Here is a 12,173-nt window from a genome sequence, read left to right on the forward strand (position 1 = left end):
AGGCATCCAGATATCTTCTCAGTGATTTTAGACTAGAATGCATCCATCTCCTGCTATTGGCTCCTGGGATTTAAATATCCAGGAGATTTGGAAAACACCATGTTGCCTACCTCTACTCAAGGACATTAATGCAGATGTAATAGCTTCCAGATGGCATCTTAACACTTAGGATTCATGTCTGTCTGTCTGTATGTCTAGGCAGACTCGGATGAGGAGGAGATTGGGAAGGAACTTGGGCCAGTTCTGGAGTCTGGGGAAGGCTCCGATGGATACTCTGCATCGGACATAGAAATAGAACCAGGGGGACCTGACACGTCCCAGCCACCAGAGAGACAGCTGTCTTTGGAGGCTGATATGAGTGAGGAGGAAGAACAGCTAGGGTTGGATTTAACCTGGGTTTTGACAAATGTTCATTGGCAGGAAGGAGGGAGAGCAAATTGAACTCCCTCTCTTTCTCCCCCTACTGGCACTTGGGCAGTACTGCCTTCCCGAATCTCTCCATTTCTTGAATAAGGCAGGGTCATCATAGCTCTCATAATAAATACAATGGCATTCATAGTGTAAATCCAAAGGAAGGACAGGATAGTAGCATCATTCATCCGAAAAAGATGGATTTGCTGCTCAGGTCCCCACTAGAATGGAAATTCCTATTGAGAGAAGCTTGGGAAGTATAAATCAACTTGCATTGGGAAATGATCATTTCCAGAATTCTTGGGGCAAGAATAAAGCTGTGAAATCGTCTGCTTGTTGCTCAGTTATAGCTTCTAGCATTCATCATAATTCAACCTACTGTCTGGGATTATATGATGGAATATAGCGAGAAGGGAGATTCCCAGGAAGAAGGGGGTGCATCCCGGAGGAGTAAGAGGCAGCCCAGATCAGATACTATGTGTGAGAAAAAGAGGGCGAAGACAGCCTCTCCCCAATAGTCCCCAGAGTATATTGCAAGTGTAGATATTAGGGTTTTCAGTTTGGCAAGATGTCTATACATGTGAAAACAATAAAAACTCAGCTTGGAAGAATCACCAAGTGTCATTCTTGGTTTGGGGCCTGACAGATTAGTAGGAATTGAACCATGTCTGTAGGGCCACATCAGTGACATGCGGTGAGGTTTATGGCTGGTGAGGCAGCAATTTTTTTAGACTTGTGGACTTCAACTCCCAGAATTCCACAGCCAGGCATGCTCAGTTCCGATTTAAAGCGACAGCATTTGTTTTTCTCCTTTGCTAAATAAGTTTCTTTCTTTCTTTTTCTTCTCCCTTCCTCTCCTTCCTCCCTCTCTCCCTCCCTCCCCCCTCTCTCAAACACACACACACACAAACACACACACAAAGTTACACCAGTAGGTGAGGCACGTTGTTCTCCTGCCTTCTCCTCTAGAGGGCACTTTTTAGAGGCTTTTTTAAACAGTTAAGCACTAAGCAGAGTCATCCACTGTGACTCTGGCAGCAACTAGCTCAGCCTGACCTCAGCTCTCGCCTTTTTCCTTTTACATTTTTTTTTATTTTCATGATGACAGTAGTGAAGCTCTGCCTCCCCTGCCTCCCTTGACTGCACGTCCCTGAGCCACATATTCCCAACTCCTGCTTTATACCATACAATTACATTTAAGTTTGGATGGGTGGGTGGGGGGAAGGTTCAGCTACAGGGCTTGTATGAAGCTAGCTCCCCCCCCCCTTGTTTCTTAACAAAGTACATCTCTGATTGCTGGCTCTAAGGATGCTGGCTATAAGGATGCTCCTCTACAAAGGGAAAGGAAGGAAGATTTCATATAAAACTACAAAGATCTATCTACCTACAATATCTATCTATCTATCTATCTATCTATCTATCTATCTATCTATCTATCTATCTATCTATCTATCTATCTATCTATCTATCTATCATTATGATTCAAGAGATGACAGCAACATTTGGGAACTAGCTTTTATGTTGAGAAGAAGACCAGATTTACTTTTCAGCAAATCATTGGAAAATGTACATGAGAAAGAAGTTCGGCTCAGCTTAGAGAAATCATATGATAAAGAGAATAGGGTCAAATAATGAAATGTTTTGTGTAAAGTTGAATGTTGAAAGTTGAATTCTGATTGCTTAATTTAGAACAATAAAAATGGATCATGTATGAGAATAAATGCTTAGCAAATGATTCAGCACTGAGAGAGAGTAAGTTAAGTATAAGGTAAAGGTATAGGTTCCCCACACATCAGTGCTAGTCGTTTCCGGGTCTAGGGACCAGCACAATTCTCCGTTTCAAAGCCAAAGAGCCACCGTGGTCTGAAGATGTCTCTGTGGTCATGTGGCTGGCATGACTAAATGCTGAAGGCACACGGAGTGCTGTTACCTTCCCACCAAAGTGCTCCCTATTTTTCTACTTGCATTTTAACATGGTTTTGAACTGCTAGGTTGGCAGAAGCTGGGACAAGTAACACTCTGTTACGCAGCGCTAGGGATCCGAACCGCTGAACTGCTGACTTTCTGATCGACAAGCTCTGAATCTTAGTCACTGAGCCACCGGGTCCCTAAGTTAAGTATATGTTGTTGCTTACTGTATTTGTGAATAAATGTATCAGGAACGTTTGAGATGCTATTGTATTGGCTTGAGAAGTGCATAGGTGTGTGATTTTGTAGGCAGAGTGCCTTGCTGTTGTCTGAGTCCATCAATATTTGCTGGGAATATCAGATAGGCTGTAAAGTTCAATTAAGAGCATAAATTTGAAAATTAAAACTAAACTGGCTGTGTCTGTCAAGGGAAGTGAAGCAAAGAATTGAAAGTTATACACTGAAGATTTTATGTACAACATTCTTTTGGAATACTTATTAAAATGGCTAAATGGACAGAGAAAGTTTAAGACATGCAAATTAGCTAGTAAACACTATCAGGTTCATTGCAAGACATACATACATTAAATTAAAACCAGGAACATTAAAAAAAAAAGTCTATAGTTTATGAATTTCTAGAACCAGGTCTCACAAGGAGAGGTTCGTGATCCTGAAACAAAGAAAGAATTCTAGAAGCATTGAATCCTCCATCTTTCTCACTCTCTCTTTATATCAGGGTGACAAACTCAAGGCCCACAGGGGTCTTTAGAGCTGACCCATTGGAGCAACCCTGGAAACAGCAAAGGACCGGCCTGCGGTGCCTCTGCCAGTGAAAAGTTTTTCTGGCAGAGGGTTGCAGGAGGCCATCCCAGCAGAAAACAGAGCTCAGGTGCCCGTTTTCTCTGGCAGAAACCCTCAGGCCACCACAGGTGCCCCCCGAGATGAGTGACATCAAGCTGGCCACGCCTACCTGGCCCTCCCAAGGTCAAACACAGCCCTGATGCGGCCCTCCATGAAATCAAGTTTGATACCCCTGCTTTATTTATAAACCTTCAGCATGGGTAATCCTTCAATACACTGAGTGCCAATGTTTCGGAGACAAAATGAGACTTGAGAGACCGCCTGCTGCCAATTACCTCCCAAAGACAACATTAGATCGCACAGGGTCGGCCTCCTCCGGGTTCCGTCCACCAGCCAATGCCACCTGGCTACCACCCGGGGGAGGGCCTTCTCTGTAGCAGCTCCGGCCCTTTGGAATGAACTCCCCGTGGAGATTCGGACCCTCACCTCTCTCCAGGCCTTCCGGAAAGCCGTCAAAACCTGGCTGTGCCGGCAGGCCTGGGGTTGATGAGTTCCCCCCCCCCTCGACTTGTATGCCTGTGTGATTCTTGTGTATTTTAATTACGTGTATTGTGTTTTATGTCCCCTTTTCCCCTTTTGAGTTGTTCGCCGCCCCGAGTCCCTCCCAGAGAAAGGCGGCATACAAATAAACTAATCTGAATCTGAATGTGAAAATCTCTAGATATTTCAGTTTGAGGAAATGAAGTGCAGATGACTGGTTCCAATACCCATCCTCAAAAGGTGGGTGGATAAGAGAACATTTTGTGTAAGCCTAACATTTAATGAAAAGAATGAAGTTTGGAATACTGTGAGTGGCTTTGCTTAGCACAGAATGCAAGGCTAAATGGAGCAGGATTTACTTTGTCAGAAGTTCCAAGCCACTCTGAATTAAAAGTATATGTTTTTTAGCCACCTATCTTCCTCTATAGCTCAAAGGCAAAATCTATTTTCTCCAGTATTTGCTTCACTTCAACTTCTGCCCTCAAAATGACGCTATAGGGCACTGCACACCAGAACAAGAACAGTTTTCTCCCAAATGCCATCGCTCTGCTTAACAACTAACTCCTACAACACTGTCAAATAATTTACCAAGACTGTATTACTATTATTCTTCTCTTCCTTCCTAGTATCGATCTCTCCGCATTTATGACTAGAACCATGTTGCTTGAATCTTTCAATTTATATTGTTTTTATTTGTTTACCAGTAAAATTAGATAGCTTATTAGTAACCTTGACTATCACTAAGGTTACATCTTCTTATTCTTGATGAATGTATTTTATTCTCCTTATATACACGGAGAGCATATGAACCAAAGACAAATTCCTTGTGTGTCCAAACACACTTGGCCAATAAAGAATTCTATTCTATTCTACTCTACTCTATTCTATTCTAAAAGGTACAGGTTCCCCTTGCGCATATGTGCTAGTTGTTTCCGACTCTAGGGGGTGGTGCTCATCTTTGTTTCAAAGCCGAACAGCCAGTGCTGTCCAAAGTTTGTGGCCGACATGACTAAACACTGAAGGCACATGGACCATTGTTATCTTCCCACCACTTGCATTTTTCTACTTGCATTTTTACATGCTTTCAAACTGCTAGGTTGGCAAAAGCTGGCACAAGTAACGGGAGTTCATTCTATTCTACTTTGTGGTAAAACTGCATTCTTGTCTTCGTTGTCCAATATTGGGCTGCATTGTCTTTAGGGCAAAAGATGTCACTTGTTGTTTGTGACCAGACCAAGAACAATGAAATTGTTAGGTTCTATTGCCATGAGAGGTAGGAAAAAGAAGAATATTAGGTTATATTTGACAGAAACCAACAATATCAGCAATATAACCTGTTAGAGCGTGGGTTTAAACAGCTCACTGGGGGAAAAGATGTTAAATGCTCTGAAACTAATATGCTCCAGAGATGGTCAATTTGATCAGTCCTTAAAATAATGAAAAAATGCCCAACCATGTAGATCTCTCTAACCTGAGAACAAAATAATCAATACTTCTTTTTGAAAGATCATTGCCTGGATCATCAAGATTTATAATATGGACTATACGTTCTTGGTTTTTGTTTGTTTATCTCATCTGGAAGGAAACCATACTACTGAACATATAGACGTGGTAATGTTGAAGGGAGAGAATAATAGTAGAATAGGTAGAATTACTGGGACATAATAATAACTTGTTATTTTGCTTCCGTAAGAATTGCTTTGTTCCTGTAAGAATTAGAATTGCCTCTGCCATTTGCTTCTATAGCAATAGCAATAGCAGACTTATATACCGCTTGATAGGGCCTTCAGCCCTCTCTAAGCGGTTTACAGAGTCAGCATATTGCCCCCACAGTCTGGGTCCTCATTTCACCCACCTTGGAAGGATGGAAGGCTGAGTCAACCTTGAGCTGGTGGGATTTGAACCATTGAACTGCAGATAGCAGTCAGCTGAAGTGGCCTGCAGTACTGCACTCTAACCACTGCGCCACCTCGGGTCTACCAGTGATCTAACTCCTGCTATCTTGTTTTTTTTGTATAACTCGGAGCCTGGTCCATATCTCAAACAAGAAGTGGGGCATGTCATAGCTTGGCAGGGTAACATTGGCTGAGGTAAGTTGGAACAGCGGTTTATTGCAAACAGAGCAAGAACTATATACGAGAGGAATTCAGCACCTCGCCCTGCTTGACAGCTATTTATACGGAGCTGTCAAGCAGGGCGACCAATGGGGGTGCTCCTGGCAGCCCGCGCTCAGACAGCCACGCTTTAGCCAAACAGGCGCGGCTTGGCTGTTGCCGGCTGTCAGTTGTAAGTCAAGGACCTGCAGCGGGTCGTAAGTCGAGGACTTTAGGAACGGTCGCAGGCCGAGGACTTAGCAGTACATATCTCAAACAAGAAGTGGGGTATGTCATAGCTTGGCAGGATAACATTAGGAAAATACCTCTGTTGCTAAGCACGCAGCCCCTGTTCCTTGCTGCACACTCAATGCAGGGCTACAAGGAAGGCATGGGCCAGGGGGGCAGAATTGGGTACTAAGCTGATGTCTCTGATGGTATAAAAGGATGCCGTACCTTCCCCAAGGTGTGGCCTTCCTTACAAGCACCTTGTCTGTATGTTGATGGAATGGTCTATCCAGTCTTTCGCTTTGATCAAAATAAACTGATTCTTTTTCAAGTTTCCACTTGAGTTCTTCTTTTGGCTCATTGTTGACTTAAGCGTATCGCCAAACCTTACAGCGTGAACGGGCCAAAATTGAACATTTTATACAAAATTATAAAAGGGAGAACCCCTAATATAGGAACAATATTCCAGACTCTTTGCAACTGGTTCATGGAGGAAGAAGAAAACGAAGATTTCAGGAAATCTTGAAATCCAAACAGTCTTTTTCCTTTCCTCTATCATACCAAAGAGAGTCAAGACATAGCTACCTTGGGTTTCTCCCTAAACCTCCCTGTTTTTCCGGGGCTAAGTTCATGTTTTCTTAACAAGTACCACCAATGTTATATCTAAGATTATTTAAGCCTATCTCTCACTCAGGGGTGGGCTGCTACGGGTTTGCCTGGGTTTGGGAGAACCCATAGCTAATGTTATGGCTGGTTTGGAGAACCTCCAAATCCCACCCCTGGCTGGCCCTGCCCACCCCGCCCCTCCCAGGAGTCTCCATCTGTACCATTTTGGATGTGAGGTAAATTCAGGGCCCATGCGGAGGCTCAGGGAGGGGAAAAAAACAGGCCTCCCGGAAGTTCTGGAAGTCTGGAAACGGAAGGCCTGCGGAGCTCGTGGGAGGTAGTTTTTGCCCTCTTAAAGGCTTGAGGAAAGCATCCGGAACCTGGGGAAGGCACAAATGTCCCTCCCACCATGATGCAGGAGGCCAACAAGGCCGCCATGCCCACCCAGTAACCAGGCAGATAACCCGTTGCTGAATTTTTTGAAGCCCACCCCTGCTCTCACTTATTTCCAAAATGTCTTGTTTCTAGAGGTGGGTTCCTACCAGTTCGCACCAGTTCGGTAGAACCGGTTCATCAAATCTACCGAACCGGTTAGAAGAGGTTCCACCAGTGGACCCGGAAAGCAGGCCACACCTACAGAAGGGGTTCCAAATTTTTTTGAAACCCACCACTGACACACACACACTCACACAGAGAAAGAGAAAGAGAAAGAGAAAGAAAGGAAGAAAGAAAGGAAGAAAGAAAGGAAGAAAGAAAGGAAGAAAGAAAGGAAGAAAGAAATAAAAAAGAAAGAAAAAGAGAGATGAAAGAAAAAAGGAAAAAGGGACAGAGAGACAAAAGGAAGGAAAGAGAGAGAGAGAGAGAGAGAGAGAGAGAGAGAGAGAGAACACATGGCCAGCAAGCCACTCCCACCAGGTCACATGGCCGACAAGCCACTCCCACAAAGGAGGCCACACCCACAGAGTAGGTTCAAAAAATTTTTGAAACCCACCACTGTTCTACATATACTTCCATGGGGTTTGAATGGCCTTTTTATTTCTCCTTAGAAGATTGGGGAGGGGGTGGAATGAAAGAGCAACCTTGGATCAGTTACCTAAATTATTGTTCTTCTGTTGCCAATTTCGGGAAGAAATCCTGAGGTATATATGGCTGAAGGCTTAAGTAACTTGGTCATGCTTATGTTTATCATATCTTGACTGAGGGAAGAATTTGATGCTCTATTTCAGGTGATAGAAAGTCTTGGTGCAGACCTGAGTCTCAGAATATTATATTGGAGTATTCCAATATGAAGGGACTTACCTCTCTATCCTGGATCACTCCGACCTTTTGCTCTTGCAAATATCTTAATAGCCACAAAGAAACTCATAGAACTATATATAGAAATCAAGTTTTTGGGATGGGATTTTCAAAGCAGTTAAAAAAATGCAGATAGAAATGGAAATGAGATGGAAACAGCAGTGAAAGTGAAAGGAAACAGAAATGAACTGTTTGCCCATCTCTATTTTGAGGGATATTTCCCAAGCCCCTAGAATATTGTAATTTTACATTAACACACTAAAAGGCACAAAAGATGAAAAGCACAGAAGGGGAGGAAGAAAACTGATTAGCTGACATAAAAAAAGACTTCTTTATTCATTAGGAAAAGGATCTTGTTTTGCAAGACAAAATTAATTAAGGAAATGTTGAGGATATCAAACATCAAATACAGGGATCCATCAGAAGGTCTGGATATGTAAATGTTACTTGCAAATTGCTATGCTTTGGGATGGGAGGAAAAACTCTTTGTTTCAGCATTAATACTCTCATTTCCTGCCAGCTGTTTCCCTCTCTTCTGTTTGCAGTTTTTGGATAATCTATAGAGAAGGCTATGGAAGCTCAACAATAAGAGTTTTACATCCATGTGCCAAGTGCTGACTCATGCTTTCTCTTCCATTGTGCATACAGAGTGAGATATATAAGCATTCTTGGCAGGAATATATTTATCTTGGCCAGAGTGCAAGAAAAAGTATGGTTTGTCTTCTGTTAAGATATAATAAACATATGTTTGTTAGTGAGGATAAGCAAATAAAGAAATGATTAAAGCAGCATCTCACAGATTTAAAATAATGGTAGCCGTTTAATGGTATTACCACTGTCCAAGGCTCAAGAGAAGGAAGAAAGGACCCAGTTCTGCCACTTTTGATCAGAGCTGCATTTAAATTGTTGTAACACTACCACATGATAACCTAATTTTTCAGATCTGAAAAAAAATTGGGTGAAATCAGCCCACATCAAGCTACAACTGGTTTTGAACTTGTGGCCCAGAAAGAAACATTGACGTTCTGTGTCCATTAAATATCTTCAAATGTAAGAGACAATTACTCTCTCTTTGAATATGATATTAGACTTTTCAGAAATCTGTTGATTAGTCTCACTGGCAAGATTTCTGAACTACACGTCTTCCTCAGCTTTGATAGCTCCATAAATCCCAGCTCAACCGTCAAAGTAGCTGCGAGTTGTTTGATCAGCTATTCAGAATGGGTTGAAATGCTATCTTCCACTCAGCTATTACTTATCAGCCGAGGAACATTTAAAATTACAGTGATTATACATCACTTCATGCTACAATTTTCCCCCCTATATTGCCTCTATATTGCCACTATGAGGAAACAGTGAATAAGCTTTGTAGGAAAGTGTTAGAAATTCTGTTTATATATAGCATTTCAGATCAAACAAAGTGTTCAGTCACCATGTGCTTTACTGCTTAACTGTAACAGGCAATAGGAAACTTTACTTACAATAAAAGGACATAGAGTATATACCATAGATCCAAATTTCTAAACACAGCCTTCCATTGCCTGAATATTACTGTAAATGTTGCATAAAAATTCAAGAAAACTATATTTCAACAAAAAGACATTTCTTTAAAACAGACATGGGTAACCCAAAGCCCTATAAATGGCTATGCTTACCCAAAATCTATCTTCTAGAGTCCTTCTAAAAGGTGCCTCTGAATTATAATTTTGTGGCACAATAAATGTGTATGGGTTTGAGTTTGAGTTGAGTTTATTGGTCTTGTATGCCGCCCACTCCCGAAGGACTCCGGGCGGCTATGGGTGTGGGTATGGGTGTGTCTCCAAGAGTTGGCAGCTACAACTCTTATAATGACCCCTGCCCTAACTGCCCTACCCAACTTATGATAAACATGGCATTTATTTTCCATAATGGCAATTTCCTCAAGGGTAATGCATATGCTTTTCATAGCATCAAGATGTGATATAAAGCTTGCCCTCATTACTGGTGCATTAGCAATAGCACTTAAGACTTCTAATACCACTTTACAGTGCTTTACGGAACTCTCTAAACAGTTTACTGCCCCCCAACAATCTGGGCCCTCATTTTACTGACCTTAGAAGGACAGAAGGCTCAGTTAACCTTGAGCCGGTGGGGATTGAGCTCCTGGCTTTAAACAGAATTAGCCTGCATTAATGCATTCTAACCACTGTGCCACCAAGTTATTTGACTGAATGCATAGGTGATTCATAGAGAGAATGACTAATGTGTTGATGAGAATGCCCATTATCTTTTATCTTTCATATTTCTCAGTCAGGCTTAAGGAAATTTTAAAAAAATTGTTAAAAACATTAAAAATGCTTATTGTGAGTTGTGATAAGTGGTCTTTAAGAAGCAGGTTAAAATGTGGCTTATTGTCTCCTTTTCAAGAGAGGAAGAAGGATAGATTTGCTAAGTAAAAAATACTTAGGTTTTTGTATCCTTAAAATCAATTCCTTGACATATCTAGGCTGAAGATGGACCAATTTCCCAAGGGTCAAATCAAAGAATATGTTCAGAAGTTATACCTACAATTCCTACCATTTCCCTCTTTATAATCGTATTAATTCAGCTACGTCTGATATCCGAAGGGACAGTTTCAACAGATGCAGATAGTCCTCGACTTACGACCACAATTGAGCCCAACATTTCTGTTGTCAAGTGAAACATTTCTTAAGTGAACTTTGGCCTATCTTAATGACCTTTCTGGCCACAGTTGTTAAGCGAATCATTGAAGTGGTTAAGTTAGTAACACGATTGTTAAGTGAATCTGGTTTCCCCATTGACTTTGCTTCTCAGAAGGTCTCAAAAGGGGATCAAATGACTCCGGGACCCTGCAACCGTCATAAATATGAGTCAATTGCCAAGCCTTTGAATTTTGATCACATGACCCTCAGGATGCTGCGATGGTCATAAGTGTGAACAACGGTCATAAGTCACTTTTTTCAGTGCTGTTGTAACATTCAACGGCCACTTAAAAAATTATTATTAAATTGAGGATCACATGTACTTATATTTTGTTTAGCCTTTCTTTTTCTCAGTTTGGACTGAGATCTTTCTATGGGCCATCTTTCCATCGTGTAGGTCAGGAGTGTCAAACTCAAGGCCCAGGGGACGAATCAGGCTCACGAGGTGCTTAGTCAACCTGGAAACAGTGAAGGACTGGCCCAAAGTGTCTCTGCCAGGGAAAATGGAGCATAGGAGGACGGCAGGTGTCCCTCCCGAGCTTCGTTTTCGCTGGCAAAAGGTTGCAGGAGTCAGTCACAGCCGAAAACGGAGCTCAGGAGTTCGTTTTCACTGGCTTGGGCCACCTGTTCTGACCCTCACCTTGGCAGTTCACAAACGAAAGCCAGACAGAACTTCAAAGTAATATTTTTATCAGTCCCGGCTCTTGCTGGCTGCGAGCCCAAAATAAACACAGATAAATGCTCTGGCAAAAGTCCTCGGGTTACAAACTAATACAAATCAGGATTATATAAATCAAGTCACTTATCCAAGTGCTTTTTCTCGATGATTGCACACAAACGGAGAGCTTGGCTAGAACAGAAACGGAATGGAATGGAACGTTGACTTCTGCAACCAGGGCGTGGCACCATCAGTCTTTTATCTGCAGGAGGAGATCCTAACGAGCCACAGCTGCTCGTTATCCTCTCCTGTGAGTCGGTCAGCCATTCTCCTGCGTGCATCGCGAAACAACTCACAGGAGGTTTCTCCCGAGTCACAACAGCCACCATAGGCACCCCTGACACGAGTGATGTCATGCTGGCCACACCCACCCTGGACACGCCCACTCCAGCCTCCTGAGGTCAAACCAGTGGTAGGATTCAGCCAGTTCGCACCTATTCGGGAGAACCGGTTGTTAACTTTCTAAGCAGTTTGGAGAATCGGTTGTTGGAAGAAATCTCCTTTTGTTTTTTTCCCCACTTTGCAGGGCTAATCCTGTAAGGAAGGCAGGAAAGAAACATTCTGGTGTTGTTTCTAGTCTAATCTTTATTGCCCTGCTTCCAGAAACTGCCTTTCCGCTTAACCCTTATTACATTGTAACAGCAAAGGTGAAGTGCCCATCGACCTGAGCGATGTTGAGTTTATTACACCCACCCAGTCACATGACCACCGAGTCCTGCCTACCCGCCTGGTCATGACGGCAGAGAACCGGTTGTTAAATTATTTGAATCCCACTGCTGGGTCAAACACAACCTTAATGCGGCTCTCAGTGAAATCAAGTTTGACACCCCTGCTGTAGAAGGTCATCCAAGTGAGTGGGTGTAATTGTAG

Source organism: Thamnophis elegans, chromosome 13 (genome assembly GCF_009769535.1).
Source record: "Thamnophis elegans isolate rThaEle1 chromosome 13, rThaEle1.pri, whole genome shotgun sequence".
NCBI classification, from domain to species: Eukaryota; Metazoa; Chordata; class Lepidosauria; order Squamata; family Colubridae; genus Thamnophis; species Thamnophis elegans.